The sequence below is a fragment of the Chiloscyllium plagiosum genome, unplaced genomic scaffold (genome assembly GCF_037043375.1).
Source record: "Chiloscyllium plagiosum isolate Xiang-an unplaced genomic scaffold, Cpla_swu_hap1 HiC_scaffold_21, whole genome shotgun sequence".
NCBI classification, from domain to species: Eukaryota; Metazoa; Chordata; class Chondrichthyes; order Orectolobiformes; family Hemiscylliidae; genus Chiloscyllium; species Chiloscyllium plagiosum.
The window spans coordinates 82,415,630-82,434,178 of NW_028270159.1; the positions used below are offsets into that span (position 1 = coordinate 82,415,630).

General features: G+C 43.7%; 3 non-coding genes across 3 annotated transcripts; all 3 read right to left on the reverse strand.

The window, feature by feature from the left end:
- Window positions 1–3,035: 3,035 nt before the first annotated feature.
- trnas-aga (transfer RNA serine (anticodon AGA)) lies at window positions 3,036–3,117 on the reverse strand. The gene has a single exon. It is a non-coding gene; the product is annotated as a tRNA-Ser (tRNA).
- Window positions 3,118–4,528: 1,411 nt separating this feature from the next.
- trnar-ucg (transfer RNA arginine (anticodon UCG)) lies at window positions 4,529–4,601 on the reverse strand. The gene has a single exon. It is a non-coding gene; the product is annotated as a tRNA-Arg (tRNA).
- A 1,700-nt stretch (window positions 4,602–6,301) lies between these two features.
- Window positions 6,302–6,383, reverse strand: trnaf-aaa (transfer RNA phenylalanine (anticodon AAA)). The gene has a single exon. It is a non-coding gene; the product is annotated as a tRNA-Phe (tRNA).
- Between the last annotated feature and the right edge of the window lie 12,166 nt (window positions 6,384–18,549).

Consider the following 18,549-nt stretch of genomic DNA (forward strand, 5'->3'; position numbering starts at 1 on the left):
CAATTACTGATCAAAGCTGCAATCTCTCCCACAATTCCAGTCCACCGCATTTTGTATAATAGCCTATTGTGGGGAAACTTATCGAACAACTTTCTGAAACCCATATACATCACATCAACCGGTTTACTGTCATCTCCCTGTTTGGTCACTTTGTCAAAAAAATCAATACGATTCGTTAGGCAAGGCATACCCATCACAAAACCGTGCTGACTGTCCCTGATCAGATTATTCTTTTCTAGATGGTCCTAAATCCTATCTATAATAACCTTTTCCAACACGTTACCAACAACTGCAGTGAGACTCACTGGTCTGTAATTAACAGGGTTGTCTCTACGACACTTTTTGAACACGGGAACAACGTATGCTATGCTCCATTCCACAGGAACTATTCCTGTAGACAACATTGATTTGACGATCGACGCCAAAGGCTCATCAATCTCTTCCCTTGCTTCCCAGAGGATACTAGGACAGATCCCATCCAGACCAGGGGACTTGTCTGTTGTCACACTCTGCAGTATTTCTATCACCTAATCCTTGTGAACCTCAATCTCTCGTACTCTGGACGCAAGTATCTCAGTATCTTCCTCGCCAACATTTTCATTTTCTATAGCGAACACTGTCGAAAAATATTTATTTAGCGCTTCCCCAATCTCCTCTGACTCCACACACAACTTCCCATTATTATCCTTGATTGTCCCAAATTTAACTCTCGTCATTCTTTTAATCCTGACATACCTATGGAAAACCTTAGGGTTAACCCTGATCCTATCTGCCAACAACTTCTCATGTCTCCTCCTGGCTCTTCTCAGCTCTCTGTTTAGATCTTTCCTGATATCGTTGGAACCCTCGAGAGCTCTAACTGAGTTTTCACATTTTGTCCTAACATAAGACTTCTTGTTCTTCTTGACCAGGGATTCCACTTCCTTAGTAAACCACGGCTCATGCGTTCTATATCTTCCTCCCTGCCTGACAGGTACATACTTATCTTGGACACACAGGAGCTTTTCCTTGAATAAGCTCCACATTTTAATGTGCTCACCCCCTGCAGTTTCCTACCCCATTCTACGCTTCCTAAATCTTACCTAATCTTCCTAAATCTTGGGACTTGTGCCTCACAACACACTTCACATTCAACAACCAGATATACGAACAAATCAACGGAACACCCATGGGCTTACCGATCTCGGGACTCATAGCAGAAGCAGTAAAGCAAAGGACAGAGCAGTCTTATCGCAAATTCAACTCAAACACTGGTTCAGATACGTGGATGACACCTTTGTAATCATTAAAAACACGGAAATAGAGAAAACACACAGGATCATCAACTCCACACTCACAGGAATCCGATTCACCAGAGAGGAAGAATAGGGCAACCAACTCCCATTCCTAATCGTGATGGTACAGAGAACAACTAACGGAGAATTCACCACAAAGGTACACAAGAAAGCCACACACACAGACCAAGTCCTGAATTATGAGAGCAACCACCCCAACATACACAAACGAAGTTGCATCAAGACACTATTCAAAAGGGGCACAACACACTGTAGCACACCAGAACTGCAAAAAGAGGAAGAGGAACACCTATACAAGGTATTCGCCGAAAACGGATATCCTCGCAATTTTATCAACAGATGCCTAAGGGATAGACCACGGAATGAGGACATGCCACAACCCAAAGGACTAGCCACACTACCACACATCAAGAACATCTCCGAACTGACAGCCAGAATACTGCGACCACTAGGACTCTTAACAGCACACAAACCAACAGCCACACTCAGACAACAGCTTACCAGAACTATGGACCCGATACCCAACATGAGAAAAACTAATGTAGTATACAAAATCCCATGCAAGGACTGCACAAAACACTATATAGGACAAACAGGAAGACAGCTAACGATCCGCATCCAGGAACACCAACTAGCCACGAAACGATGCGACCAACTATGCGTAATCGCCACACACACAGACGACAAGCAACATGAATTCGAGTGGGACAACACTACTATTATAGGGCAAGCCAAACAAAGAACAGCCAGGGAATTCCGAGAAGCATGGCAGTCATCCACAAACTCCATCAACAACCACATCGACTTGGACCCAATATACCAGCCACTGCAGCGGAGAGCTGAAACTGACAACAGGAAGCGGCAAGGACAGGCCACTATAAATGACGCAGGAAACAACACAGAAGCGCTTCACAGGAGGCTCCCAAGCACTGAGGATGCCACCGAGACAGGGGACATTTCCAACAAAACCTTCCAGCTCGGCGAACAGAAACACATCATTGTCTTGAGTGTTCCAGAGTTTTTCATTGTCCCAGAGTCCAGATGAAGTTTGCATTCCTCACGTACGTGAGAGAGAATGATTTCAATGTCTCAAATCAGTTCCTGTCCCGAGAACATCAGAGTCAATGTCCCGTCCTCTACTCGGTCCGACAGTTCACACTTCTTCATTCTCCTCTGATTCCATTTCCCAAAGAGTTTCTCAAGATTTACAAAGCTGGAGCCTAAATTATATGGTTTGCTTCCAAAACATTTTTTCAACTGCCAACTGACAATATTTTCACAGTATCTTCACAATCCTCTGGCTTGCACCATGTCCAGGGATGAGAAGTCCCGTTTGGTGGAGAGATTCCCGAGGCTGATGAGTTTCACTTTGGAACAAAGATGGTTAAGTGGCGATTTCCTGCGGTTGTTTCTAATGATGGGAGAGGGAGCGGTGGGGAATGAGCACTTTGACGAGCAGGAGGAAGTGTTGCCACTGACCCGAGTCAGAGAACAGTGGACAGGGATTAAAGGAATCTAATGAAAAGCAGCACTTCTGCTCAGGACGTTCAATAACAGCTGCAGAAACCCGATGTGTCGAGCAGTGTATCTGGAAAGAGAAACAGAGATAATGCTTTAAATATGGAACATTTCTGATGTAGAACTCGAGTTTCCCAAGTCTAATCAAATTACCGGCCTGGTTCACAAAATAGTTTTTCTGAACTTTGAGCGAAAATTGTACCAGCAGGAAAGCATTCATAACGTAGTCAGCAGGATTCGAACCTACGTGGGGAAACCCCAATGGATTTCTAATCCATCGCCTTAACCACTCGGCCATGACTACAGACGGCTCACGTGCGTTGAGCATTGACCAAATCAGCCGTGATCTCATTGAAAGCTACCGTTGACTTGATGAGCGAAATGCTCCCATCTCCTTTCATACCTTTGCTGTCATTTGTAAGCTGCGAGACACCAATGTAAAAGAAGAAAAGCACAAAGGTAGGAAAAGATATTTGCAGGCAAACTGAGTCAAAATTATTTATTGAAAGGAAAATCACACTTGGCAATTTGCCATATCTCTTTGCGAACATGACCAGCAGAAGTAAGCAAGGGAGCTATTGATCTGAGTATTCTCGGACCTGAAGCAAACAAAGTTTAGTAACATATTCATTTATTTTTCTGGCGAACGAAATGATCTTTCCTGATGGTTACAATGAAAGAGATGGTTCCCAATAAAAGACAGAGATTAATTCGCATGTAGATATATTTCAATGTGACACGATTCATTTTCAGTCCCTAATTACCCCAGAGATGGAGGAGGTGAGTTACTTTTCTTCACTCTTCAACTCCTCAGCACGGAGGTACAAACATGAAACCGCTAGAGATGGACTTCTTGAATTGGGAACCAGAGACACTGAAGAAACTAGGCAAAAGTGAGGACTGCAGATGCTGGAAACCTGACTTTAGATCAGAGTGATGCTGGAAAAGCACAGCAGGTCAGGCTGCATCCGAGGAGCAGGAGAGTCGACGTTTCTGTTGCCAGTCATGCTCCGCTGCACAAACAATTTTCGTTTATGGCTCAGATTTCCAGCACCTGCAGCTATTTGTTTTATGTTAACCTTCATAATGTTTTAGACAAAACCAATGACCTGCCAGCATCGGAAAATCGGCAGAAGTACTGGTACACCGGTATGTTTGCTGAACAATACAACCATTCCATGAGCAGGAATACGATCCGGGCCACGGTGCTGAGAGTACCGAATCCTCACAAGTAAATAACAAGACAAGGCGATAGATACTATCGTATTTGGTGTAACTAAAACACCCTTTCTGAACATTTTCGTTGCAGATTTTTTTCAAATTGTCTTCGAAGATTTACAAAGTGGGAAAAGGCCATTCCGCCCGTGTGCATTGCGGCTAATCAGAGAGCCATGTATTCCAGTCGCAGTTTTGAACTTTGGCCCAAAGCCTCGTGTGTTCTAATGTTTCCAGGTCAAATGTCAATGAGGTTATCCTATGTTCTTACATTGCACAATAATGGGACAGAAGTATAACGAATTGTAACTCTTTTGAGGAACTCATGCTCATTTTCACCCACAGAGGGAGACACACCAGAAGATACCGCCAAACTGAAATTTGAAATGGACAATAGGACAAATGCAAGCTTTACATGCGGAAGCACAGAGGAGATGTCCCGAGAGAACTTTACAGGGGAGCGTCAACGTATACCACGGTTAAAGCGAAACATCCCCCCTCCAGCCAGGTAGGACTCGAACCTACAATCTTCTGATCCGAAGTCAGACGCGTTATCCATTACGCCACTGGCCCAAGAGACAAGCCTGCACCTGGCAGAATGTCGATATGTAATGCCATGGGCTTTCACGGAATCAGAATTAAAAAGGTGAACAAGCACCGAAGATAATCACCAACATTGCTTCACTTCGAAGTTTCCAATTTGTGAAGCAGTGCTTTTCACTGGCAAAGGAGAAACATTTGTCCTCAGTTGCCTGCTTCAGGGTCGCGTCCTTCTCGGCTGGACGTTTCCATCGTTTTATTCATAGTCATGACGCGATTTCATGATCCACTCCAGTGAAAAAGTGTCATGGTGTCGTCCAGACAAGACCCTGCAAAAACTCAGCGAGAAACCTCTGGTCATTTCGAGCTCAGGATGTGGAATTAGACGAGATGCGTGACACCTTTTATTGGCGCCGCCACTTCACTGAAATTAGCGGCTCAAAACGAGCCGTTGTAAGCATCAGCTTGATTTGTACCTTCCTGCAGTGCATTTGCTAAACAAAATCAGATCGCTCCCATCCGGCCCAGCTGACTTATCTATTTTCACACTCTGCAGTATTTCTAATATCTCTTTCTTGTGAACCTCAATCTCTTCTCGTCTAGACGCAAGTAGCTCTGTATCTTCCTCGCCAACATTTTCATTTTCTATAGCGAACACTGTCGAAAAATATTTATTTAGTGCTTCCCCTATCTCCTCTGACTCCACACACAACTTCCCACTATTATCCTTGATTGTCCTAAATTTAACTCTCGTCATTCTTTTATTCCTGACATACCTATGGAAAGCCTTAGGGTTAACCCTGATCCTATCTGCCAACAACTTCTCATGTCTCCTCCTAGATCTTCTCAGCTCTCTTTGTAGGTGTCTCCTGATATCGTTGGAACCCTCGAGCGCTCTAACTGAGTTTTCACATTTTGTCCTAACATAAGACTTCTTGTTCTTCTTGACCAGGGATTCCACTTCCTTAGTAAACCACGGCTCACGCGTTCTATATCTTCGTCCCTGCCTGACAGTTACATACTTATCTAGGACATACAGGAGCTTTTCATTGAAAAAGCTCCACATTTTAATGTGCTCACCCCCTGCAGTTTCCTACCCCATTCTACGCTTCCTAAATCTTACCTCATTGTATCGTAATTTCCCTTCCACCAGCTGAAACTCTTGCTCCGTGCAGTACACCTATCCCTTTCAATCACGAAAGTAAACCTGAGAGAATTGTGATCGCTGTCTCCAAAGTGCTCACCTACTTCCGAATCTAAAACCTGGCCAGGCTCGTTACCCATTACTAAATCGAAAGTGACTTCGTCCCTTGAAGGCATGTCTACGTACTGTGTCAGGAAGCCCTCCTGCACACACTGGGCAAAAACTGACTCATCTATAGTGGCGATTTCCTGCGGTTGTTTCTAATGGTGGGAGAGGGAGCGGTGGGGAATGAGCACTTTGACGAGCAGGAGGAAGTGTTGCCACTGACCCGAGTCAGAGAACAGTGGACAGGGATGAAAGGAATCTAATGAAAAGCAGCACTTCTGCTCAGGATGTTCAATAACAGCTGCAGAAACCCGATGTGTCGAGCAGTGTATCTGGAAAGAGAAACAGAGATAATGCTTTAAATATGGAACATTTCTGATGAAGAACTCGAGTTTCCCAAGTCTAATCAAATTACCAGCCTGGTTCATAAAGCAGGTTTTCTGAACTTTGAGCGGAATTTGTACCAGCAGGAATGCATTCATAACGTAGTCAGCAGGATTCGAACCTACATGGTGAAACCCCAATGGATTTTTAATCCATCGCCTTAACCACTCGGCCATGACTACAAACAGCTCAGGTGTGTTGAGCATTGACCAAATCAGCCGTGATCTCATTGAAAGCTACCGTTGACTTGATGAGCGAAATGCTTCCATGTCCTCTCCCACCTCTGCTGTCAATTGTTAGGTGCGAGACACCAATGTAAAGGAAGAAAAACACAAAGTTAGGAAAAGACATTTGCAGCCAAACTGAGTCAAAATTATTGATTGAAAGGACAATCCCACTTTGGCAATTTGCTAGATCTCTTTGCGAACATGATCAGCAGAGTTGATCAAGAGAGGTATTGACCTGAGTGTTCTTGGAGATGAAACAATCCAAGGTTAGTGACATATTTATTTCTTTTTCTGGCGAAGGAGCTGGTCTTTCCAGATGCTCACAATGAAAGAGATTTTTCCCAATAAAAGACGGCAAATAAGTCCCATCTCACCCTGACACCATCGTGAGCGCTGCTGTTTCACAATGCCACAGAGTCAGGGTCAATTCCCGCCTCATGCAACTGAATGTGTGTAGTTTGCACATTCTCCCCGTGGCTGCGTGCACTTGCTCTGGTTTTCTCCCATAGTCCAAAAATGTACCGGTTAGGTGAAATGGCCGTGCTAAATTGACGGGGTGAATGGAGAGGAATGCATTTGGGCTGGGGCGGGTCGGTGTGGAGTTGCTGGGCAGAAGGATCTGTTTACATATTGTAAGTATTCTAATCTACGGTAATCAATGGCCAAGGTATGGCGCACGTTGTTCGATGGTGCATATATGACTTTTCGATTGTTTTTCTTCAAAGTTTCTTTACAATTCAAACGGGAGTGTAAGAAGGGAAATGAATGTCTCCCATAATTCTTGCCTTCTTTTAGCATTCACAGGCGGTATTTTTCCTGTACTTTTTTTTTACACTGTGGTTACTGTTAGCGTTCTTGTAAGCTACACCGGCTGGTTTCCTCTTTCCTCAATGTTCCTCATCTCTACACAAACACATTTTCCATCCTTATCTCCTGAATCAATGTAATCTCTTACCATTGCATAATTGCCACGGAAACTGGGCTTTTCACACGCCTGTGTATGTCATTTTCCAATATTAATTGATAGTTTACTGTGTTGCAATTGAGCATGAGAAGAAGAAAACAGAATAGAGGCAGGTGGTACTGGGTTTCAAACGCACGTAATTGCAGCTAAAACGCAGATTTCTGCACACAATGCGATCACGGAAGCATGCTCCGAACCGTCAGGAAGCACATAATAAGTACAATGCTGGATGTCATGTCAGGAACAGGACCAGAAACACAACAGAAATACGTCTCTTGGGTACTATTTTGGACGTATTTCTCAATGAGCTATCGTGTTTTACATATGTTCCATCGGGAGTTCCTCACACAAGGAAGTAATCAGTGCTGCAGACGGTCATATAATCCGAGTCCCAAGTCCCGGAGTCAGAGAGACTCAGTGCCCTGTGTGTACCGAGAAGGAACAGCTGTGCATGGGGTTTACAGGGTAACTGAACTGCATGAATGCAGCTCGATGGTCGTCTGTCTGCTTCTCCTCTATAGTTTTCTGTGCGGTCCCTGCGTGCAATCTTGTCAACTACGTTTGTCCAGCACAAGATGGGCATTGGTCACTTGTCTCTAAGAGAGGCTGTTGGTTTATGTGTTGTCATAAGTCCGAGTGTAAGGAGAAATCTGGTTGTCAGTTCCCAGAAACTTACTTTAATAAATGGAAGCGTGCTTTTTAACTTGCCACGTGGCATATCCTCGTTGCGAAGTTCGTGCACTGCGAATCACTTTGCGGGACTATCCAATTTTGGCAAAGAATTTGTGTGGCAGTCACGAGTTGCCACGACCAGCTATCCCTAGTACACAATACGGACAAATGGCAAGAACTACAAATTCGGTTAGAGCAGCACAAGGTTAATGTGACAGGGCAAACAGAAGGCAGCCAGAAGATTTCTGGGTGTAGGACAATCACCCAAGGTACCTTTTCATATGAAAGTCTGTGCATCAGTAGAATCTGGGACCCAAGTAGTCTATGTTGGCTATTCATATTCCAGACAACTTGTGTTGTTCCCCGTTTACTCTGAAAGTGAATAGACATAGTTATTTCACCGTTATTTCGAAAGAAGATCCTGCATTGAATCTGTTCGCCGTTTTTTGATGCTGTGGCGAAAAGGTGGGCAATCGCGATATGAAACGTTGCTATACTTTCATTTCCTTCATTACTGTCCTGGCGAGGGAGAAAGGTGATCACCGGGGCATTGATGGCCTAATCTAATCACGGATACAATTGGAAATGTTCACTTTTATTGGTTCGTTGTTGTTCTGTTTTGCTTTATGATACTTGAGCACTTTCTGGGACTTGGCAATAAACTAAATCTCCAGTAGGTTTGCAATTGCCTCGCGCATTATTTGTGCGAGCAGTTCATGTCAGAGACGACTCACAGTGCCTCACAGACAGGACTTAAGCTTCGGTGTGTCTGATCATGGTACTGCCTTTTCAGTTCTGATTCTGTTCCACGTTAAGAGCTGTCAGGTTTTGGATTCGCTGGAGAGCAAAGTGGGTAATGCGATACGTGAGGTATTTTTCTTTAGCCAAAATCTTTGATGGCGAACTTGGGAAAGTGTCAAGAAGAATGGTCATTGGCAGCAAATATCCGGAAAACCTTCATCTCTGGATCGGTTGGGCCCATCCACCCTCCAAACAAAATAGCCAAACTCGCTGACTGAGTAACAAACATCATGCGTTTTTTTTGCAAATGATGTATTCAAACCGTTGCCGGTGGCTGGAGCATCTCAGAGTTGTCGAGCATGGAAACAAATCCCGCGATCCAACTTGCCCTTGCTAAATAGATAATCGAAATTAATCCATACATATCTGCCAATATTTGTGCCTTGTCTCTCCGAGGTCTTCCTGTCTATACACCCATTCAGATGCCTTTGAAATGTTGTGAGTGCACCAGACTCTGCCACTAAATGTGGCAATTCATTCCACACACAGAAAAGTTCTGTGTGAAAAACATGTGTCCCTCACATCCCTTTTAAATTTTTCCTCTCTCACATTAAATGTTTGCTATGTAGATTTGAACTCGCGTGTCTTGTGAAAAAGTGCTCCCTGACTATTTACTTTGTCTGTCTTCCTCATGATTTTATAAGCTTCTGTGAGGCCATATCTAAGCCCTGAAGCTCCTGGGAATCTGACGAAGCCTATTCAGTTTCGTTCTCATTTCCAAGCAGTGCAAACCTTGCAAATCCTTGTAAAGGTTTTCTAAACCTACACTTGCAAGAAGTGTGTCAAGCTGCAGCACTTGTTTCACCGCGTGGTCACTGGAGCTGCGGGTGGACTCACTGTGGAGCATCAGCAATTCTGGAGAGTTATGTTGCCTCCCAGGTGCTCAGGCCAGGGATGTCATCCATCGGTTGAAGATCGTTCGAAAAGGGGATCGTGAACAGCCAGTTGTCTTGGTGCATACAGGCACCAACGAAAAAAAAGGAGATGAGGACCTGCAGGGAGAATTCAGGGAGCTCGGAGAGAAATTAAAGAAAGGATCTCAAAGGTAGTAATCTCGGGATTACTGCCGGTGCCATGTGACTGCCAGCGTAGAAATGAATACAAAAAAGGCACGATGAACACGTGACTTGCGTAAAGGTGCTGCAGGGCGGGTTTCAGATTTGTTGGACTGTGCGACCAGATCTGGGCAATGTAGGGCTATAAGAAAATTGACGATCTACATCTGAACCAGACGCGAACGAACGTCCTTTCTGGAGTTTTTGCTACTGCTGTTGGGGAGGTTTTATACGAATGTGGCAGGGGGCTGGGAACCACAAGATTAAACAAGTCGGCAGTGCGGTGGAAACTGGAAACGCTAAGAATCAGGAAGATAACATTAAAAATGGGAAGAGAAGGCAGAGAGCAGATGAATGCAAAAGAACTGGTGGGCTGAAATGCATCTACTTACATGCATGGAGTATAGACAGATGAACTTAGGGTTTAGGTTGGTGCCGCGGAATATGACGTTATTGCGATCACAGAGATTTTGTTGAAGGAAGGGCATGGTTGGCAACCACATTTTCTAGGATATAGAAGCTTCAGACGGGACAGGGAGGGAAGAAAAAGGGGAAGGAATTGCATTGCTGGTCAGGGATGATATCATGGCTGTGCGAAAGGAAGACACCATGTAAGGCTTGGGTCGTGACACACTATGGATGGAGCAGTGAAATAAGAAGGGTGAGGTTAGATTTTTGTGTGAGTGTGAGGTGTAAGAAAAACATAGTTAAACAGATCATGGAAAGACGTAGAGGCAATTAATTAGTGTTGATTGGAGATTTCCGGGATACTCTTAGCGTCAGAGGTCCGGATGGTATACCATTTGTAAGAAGCCTCCAGGTGAGTTTTCTGCGGCGGTATATCAACAGTCCGACGAGGGAATAGGCCATATTGGGACTGATATTGGGGAATAAGCCAGGGCTGGTGATAGCAGTTGCCGTGGGTGATTTCTTTGGGAAGTGTCCAATATTCTGTAAGTTTTAGAATACTCATTGACAAAGATGAGAGTGGTCCTGAGGAAAGAGTACTATCCTGGGCCAAAGCTAATTATATCAAAATTATGCAAGAGATCGGAAATGTGGATTGGACACAGCTATTTGTAGGAAAGTCCACAGTTCATATGTGGCAGGCTTTCAAAGATAGGTTAAATATAGTGCAGGATAGGCATGTCCAGTTGAAGGCATAGGATTTCAAAGACAATATTCGTGAACTGTTGATGACAGGACAATTGTACGACTCGCCAAGAGGAAAAGGGAAGCATACATAATGCCTCGGCAGCTAAGAACATAATGGTCTCTCGAGGAACATGAGAAGAGTAGGACAAGTCTTAAATGAGGAATCAATGGGGTTAAAAGGGGTCATTAAACAACTTCACGCTAGCACAATTATGGAGAATCCTAAAGCCTATTATTCATATATAAGAAGCAAGCGGGTAACCAGAGAAAGGATTGGTCTACTAAAGGAAAATGAAGGAAGGGTGTATGTCGAATCTGAGAGACTGGGTATGATTCTGAATGATTATTTTGCATCAGTGTTCACTGAAGAGAGGAATATGATGAACATTGAGTCTAGAGTAAGACATTTGATTAGTCGGGATCATGTTGACTTAAGTAGGGAAGCTGTGTTGGGCAGGCTAGGGGTAATTAATGTGGACAAATCCCCAGGAACGAATGGGATCTATCCCTGGTTCCTGAGTGAGGTGAGAGAGGAAATAGCTGGGGCCCTGACAGATATCTTCATGGCGAACTTCAGCACAGCTGAGGTTCTGGCCGACTGGAACGTTACTCATATTGTCCACTGTACAAGAAGGATAATAGGGATATTCCGGATAACTACAGAACAATGGGCCTAACATCAGTGTTGGGAAAGTTGCTGGAGAAGGTACTGAGAGATAGGATCTATTCATATTTAGAAAATAATGTGCATATCAGTGAGCGGCATACAGTTTTTTGGGAAAGTGCCCAAGTTGATAGATGAAGGAAAGGCTGTTGATGTCATATACATGCACTACAGTAAGGAGTTAGATAGGGTTCCCCATGGTAACCAAATACAGAACGTAAAGTAACATGGTGTGCAGGGTGTTCTAGACAGGTGGATAAAGAATTAGTTGAGCAATAGGAGACAGAGAGTGGCAGTTGAATGGAGTACTGGAAATGGAGAAAGATGACCAGTAGTGCTCCACAGGGGTCAATGTTGTGGCCACTGTTGTTTGTGATATAGATAAATGTTCTGGAAGAGAGCACTGTTGGAATTATCAGAAAGTTTGCAGATGACACGAAGATTTCTGGACTAACAAAAAGTATAAGTGACTGTTAAAGAATACAGGAGGATGCTGGTAAGTTGGGCGGAAAAGTGGTAGCTGGAGTTCAAACCAAACAAATGTGAGGTGACGCATTTCGGTCAGTCTAATTCTAGATGGGGTTATACAATGAAGGAAGAGCTTCCGGAAAAAAAGTTGATGGACAGAGAGATCTTTGAGTGCAGGTCCATTATACACTGAAGATCGCTGCACAGGTGGATAGAGTGGTCAAGCAGGCATATAGTATGCTTGGCTTCATTGGATGGGGTATTGAATAAAATGGCTGGCAGGTCATGTTAAAATTGAACAATACATTGGTCTGGCCACACTTAGAATACTGTGCAAATTTCTGGTCGCCACATTACCAAAAGGACGTGGACACTTTGGAGAGGGCGCGTAAAAGGTTTAAGCGAATGTTGCCTCGTATGGAAGGTGCAATCTAGGAAGAGAGGTTGAGTTGTTTTGTTTTCATTAGAAAAAAGGAGTTTGAGTGGGACCTTTTTGAGGTTTACAAAATCATGAAGGGTACAGACAGGATAGATAGAGAAAAGTTTTATGTCCCAGATTGAAGGATTAAATACCGAGAGGTCACGCTTTCAAGATAAGTGGTGAAAAGTTTAAGAGGGATACAGTGGGTGGTGGGTGTCTGGAACGCGTTCCCAGCAGAGACGGGAGAGGTAATCACAGTAGATACATTTAAGATGCGTCTGGACAGATGCATGAGTAGGTGGGGAGCAGAGGGATACAGGTGCTTAGGAATTGGGTGACAGGTTTAAACAGTAGATTTGGATCGGCTCAGGATTGAATGGATGAAGGGCCTGTTCCTTGTCTGTACATTTTCTTTGATCTTTCTTCTTAAATTACGCCAATTTCATTACATAATCTGAGGTCTAAGTGACTGAAGTGAATCGATGCTGAAACACTAGTCATAAAAATTCTGAGTGTGGGCTTTTGTGTGGTAGCGGGATCGAGGGTTTTAAGATGCTGGATTTTAAGCTTCAGTTTCTATCGAATCGTGGTTTCAAATACCAGCATCGTAAGTGAGCTACTATGTGGAGATGTATGCGAGAGAACTGCGCATGTGTGGATGCCTTTTAATTTGAGTGTTTGCAGCTCCTCAGTGTGCTTACCCTCTCGGTGATAAAATCAGCGACCGTCTCTGAAAACAACGCAAGTTCCTGCTGTCCGAGTATCCTCATATCCCGTCGATAGCTTTGCTTTTGGATATCTGCGTTGCCAGTTTCTGTATCTCAAATGATTAGCGCAGTTGGCTGAAATGTTGGTGGTTCGAGCCCACCCAGGGAATAAGCCTCAAATATTTCAGCACAAGCATTCACCCCGACCATATATTGACATTGGAACCGGGTAAACTCATCCATGATTCACCCCAAGTCCGCAGGGAGTGAGACGTTTACACGCAGCAGAATACGACATCACTTTCTCCAAGCTCCCGATGCCAACAGAGAGCGGCCACTGCAGCTTCAATCAGCGACTTTCTGCCAAGCCACGGGAAACAACTCGTGCAAACTCCTTCCTTAGTAACAGCTCTTTCCGTGAGAAAGGAGAAAAACTTTCACTTTAAATTGGAAAGGGCTTCAGGACATTGGAATGTTGCTCCAGTTCTTGGAACGTGTTATAAATAAAACTCCTGCCTTGAAAATAGGAAGTGGTAAAACGTTTTAGGTAGAAAGAACAAAGAAAGTGTTGATTGAGACGACTCTGTCTCGTCAGCAGATAGGAAATGCCCAACACTGTAAACGGAAATGATTGGATTTCCTTAGGTAACGTCCCGACTGATTTACGGCCTGCCAGAGTGATTGGAAATCACATCAGCGATATAAAGATGAGGGTAAAAATATGAAGATATTAAGGTTGAACCTTAAATCCCGGGACAAGTGCTGAATAGATTGTAATGCTTTGAAGGAACAACTGAAGTGAAAGGTGTGAATGATATTGTGATTAAGAGGAATGAACTGGATCCGAACAAAGTGCTGATGAATTATGCTCGCAATGTAATATCAAACTAATCCACAGTGCACCGTGCTTGGTTAGCTCAGTCGGTGCAGTGTGAGATGCTTAATCTGAGGGTGGTGGGTGCAAGCCTCACAATGGGCGCTTTCACTGCTTAATACAATTCCGGCTCTTCGTTCCACGTGCAGTATTGCAACCCTTCGCAGGGGAATGTTCTTGCTGCTTTCTTTGACACATCTGTCCGCCTGCTTTTGATCACACGTCGGTTTCTGAGTGAACACTGTTTCCATTTTACTGGAGACACCAGAGACAACTTTATCAGTGCAGCCGAAAATACGATGAATGATGTCCGTTTCAAAACGTGAGGTTCCAAACCAACCGTGCACCACCCAAAGTGTTCAAAGGCACGGAAAGCGAATGGGCACTTGCTAGGGGTCTGACAGAAACGGATCAATGTCACATGGGTACTGAACCAATTTTTAGTGATTCAGATTGTTCTGATGGAAACCGAAGGGAACTCTCCCTCAACGTTTTGCAATTGTTCTTCTTGTGTTTAACGTAATGAACAATATATTGTCAGTAACGAGGGTGGAGGTGCGGCAGGATCGTGAGGTTCCATTGTGGGACATAGACACAGTAAGTCAAATATCCCCAGAGCACGGGAGAGCTGTTTGGTCCAGGATCACTGCCATCCTCTCTTACTAAACCAACAAATGACATTATTGGAAAATGCTGGTAGCATCTTGGAAATATAAATCGATTTAAGACTTCGGGACTAGTGACACTCCTTTTCCATGTGCATCTCCACCTGCGTTTGCACACTCTTCCTTTTTATTGAATGTCTCCTGACTTCCAACTTTATATTCAGCTTCTCTTTTAATACTTCCTCTCCAACCATTTTCCCAATCTCCGATTTTGTATCAGAACTGTTCCATCTTTCACATTGCCCAGGACTTCGAACTGAACAAATAACTCTGTTTCTATTTCCTTAGATAGCAGATGACCAGAGACTAGAAGGCAGTGTAGTTCCGAAATCTCATCCATGATTCACCCCGAGTCCACAGGGAGCAAGACGCTTACACGCAGCAGAATACGACACCATGTTCTCCAAACCACCGATGCCAACTGAAAGCGGCCACTGCAGCTTCAATCAGGGCTTCCTGCCAAACCCTGGGACACAGCTCGTGGAAACTCCTTTCTCATTAACTGCTCTTCCCGTGGGAAAGGAACAAAACTTCCATTTTAAATTTTAAATTGAAAATTCAGGAGATTGGAAGGTTGTTTCTGTTCTTGGAACGTGGTATAAACAAAACTCCTGTCTTGAAAATAAGAAGTGGTAAACGTTTTAGGCCGGAAGAACAAAGAAAATGTTGATTGTGAGGACTCTGCCTTGTCAGCAGATGGGAAATTCCCAATACTGTAAACAGAAATGGTTGGGTTTCCTAAGGTAATTTTCCGACTGATTTACTGCTGCCAGAGTGACTGGAAATCACTTCATATGAAAATATTCGGGTTGAATCTTAAATGCCGGGACCAGTGTTAAATAGATTGTAATGTTTTGAAGAAATAACAAAAGTGAAAGATGTGAATGATGTTCTTTGTGATTGGGAGGAATGAGCTGGATCTTTGCAAATTGCTGTGCCAGGTGAATTATGCTCAGAATGGAATTGCAAACTAATTCATCGTGTGCCAAGCCTGGATATCTCAGTTCGGTGCAATGTGAGTTGTTTAATCAGAGAGTTGTGCGTCCAAGCCCCATAATAGTCGTTTTCACTGTTTAATAGAGTTCCAGCTCTTCGTTCCACATGCAGAATTGCAAGCCAACGCTGGTGGAGCATTCTTGTTGCTTTCGCTGAAACATATGTCCTCCTGCTTTGATCACATGTCGGTTTCTGAGTGAAAACTGCCTGCACTTTACTGGAAGCGCCAGATACAACTTTATCAGTGCAGCTGAAAATACTATGAATGATGTCCATTTCAAAACGTGAGATTCTACTTCATCCGTGCACCAACCAAAGTGTTCAAAGACACAGAACGCGAATGGCAATTTGTTAGTGGTCTGACAGGGATGGCTTAATGTCTCATGGGTCCTGAACAAAAATTAACTGATTCAGAATGGGCTGATGGAACAGAACGGAGCTCTCGATGTACATTTTGCAATTGTTCTTGTTGTGTCCTCATGTAAGTTTATGTAATGAACAGTTTAGTGCCAGTCACGAGGATGGGGGTGGGGAAGGATTCTGAGGTTTCAGTGTGGGACAGACGTGATCTGATCGAACGGGTAAGTCAAATATTCCCAGAACATGGGAGAGCTGATTGGTCCAGTATCACTCCCATCTTCTGTTTCAGAATCAACAAATGAAATTGCTGGAAAATCTCAGCAGGTCCGGTTGCATCTTGAAAATAAAAACCGAATGAGATTTCGGGACTAGTGACACTTCTTTTTCCATCTTCATGTCTCTCTGCCTTTCTACAAACTTCCTTTTTTATTGAATATGTCCTGACTTCAAACTTTATATTCAGCTTCACTTCTATTGCTTCCTCTCCAAACATTTTCCCAGTCTCTAAAATTGTATCATGCTTGTTCTATATCTCACTTTGCCCAGGACTTCCAACTGAACAAATAACTCTGTTTCTATTTCCTTAGATACCAGATGGCCAGAGATAGGAAGACATAGGAGCGGTTAGCACTTTCAGAATATCTAGTCTGCTTCGCCATTCGATCTTGGCTAATATCGTTCTTAATCCCATTCTCCAGTCCTCTACCTGAACACTTACTCCCCAGTCTTAGGATCCAGTCTTTTTCCCAGAGTGGGTCCTAATCCGTCCCAAAACCCTCCACATGTGTTGGCAGCTATTACACCATGTCTACGTGTCATCAATCTCAGTTTCAGTGATTCTCAGCAAACACGAACTGTTCTGAGCAGCTCGATCGGGTCTCTGGCCCCACCGTGATCCTGCGTGGGAGCAGTAATCATCTTCATCTCCTACGGAAAGGATCGGCGCTTCAAAAAAAAAGGACCGAAAGAAAGATAGGCTTGTGTGTCAAGATATGTGGAGGTAATTGCTTTCTGACCTGGTCAGTAAACCTTACTCCGTATGTCGCCGCAAATTCTCGCTGTCGTGGTGAAAGGGAACACAAGTCCAATTAATTGCCATCTACGCTTTTATTCGATATGTATTCTTCCTTGTTTTAAATATGCACGGATGTTTCCAGCACTGATGGTCACCATTTATAAGAGTGCATGCCGCGGGCCCTGATCTTTTCTGTAGAGTAGCAGTATCAGTTTGTGCGAAAGTGGCCCAGTACAAAGCTTAGAAGAAACATTGTTGTTCCCTCTTTCCGGACGACAGTCTTTCATATCATGATCGATGGGGTTTTATTGCATTCTCATCAGCAAACCTTGTTTTGAATTTACTCGCCCAATACTACTGTAGCGGTGAAAAGAATATAATTCCGAATACCTGCTGCGTGAAATTCATTTTCAAATTTCTATTCGCAGTGGTCCTTCATATGTGGCGATATCTATATCACTGCTGGCCATCCTGTTTAAGAGTGTCGTTACATGTGTTCCTCTGTCTTGGCGCTGCAGGGAAAATTGTCTGCGCCTTTTCAGCCAATATTTCTGGATATTTCAACATGGTATTCTTTATTTTTCCAATCATGTCCTCTTTAAGGACACAGTTACCGGGCACTGATCCTTTCTGTAACAACAGTACCACATTTGCTTGACAAGCGAAGGTGGCCTGGATTAGTAACAAGGAGAGCATTCATTTCCTTCTGTCACAGCGAACACTGGATTCATGATGTTAGTCTCTGTCAAATGCTTCCGAAAATGTGCTCTGAAAGCTTCATTTGAACGCTGTCTGGCGTTTCTCAACGTGTGTCAACCAAAACCAGAAATCCTCAATCATAGTTTGGAGCAGTTCACATATTCGAGTTTCGAAGCAGCAGACACGGATACACTTCATTCAGTCAACAACAGGAATGAAAAGATTTACAGGCACAGATGAACTATCGACTCTTGTTTTCATACTGTTATTAATATTACCGTGTGGCCTGAAGTCTAAGCCATGTTGTAACTGAAAATGAGGAAATCACATTCAGGCTGCCGAATGACACAATATGTATTGCATTTTCTTGTTCTCACAGAGTTCCAGGAAAGTATGACAGCGAGGGAAAGGAATGCAAGTCAAGTGCTGCTCTGGTGAAACACCTTCTGTCTGATTCAGTCATCAACAAGAAACGTGAATGCGACTAAAGCGGGAAACTTTTTCACAACTCGAACAAAGAGCAATCACGAACAGTGACCACCTCTTTGACATCTCAGATCACCTTTGACCTTCCCTGAATATGCATAGAAACTAATTTTTGTACA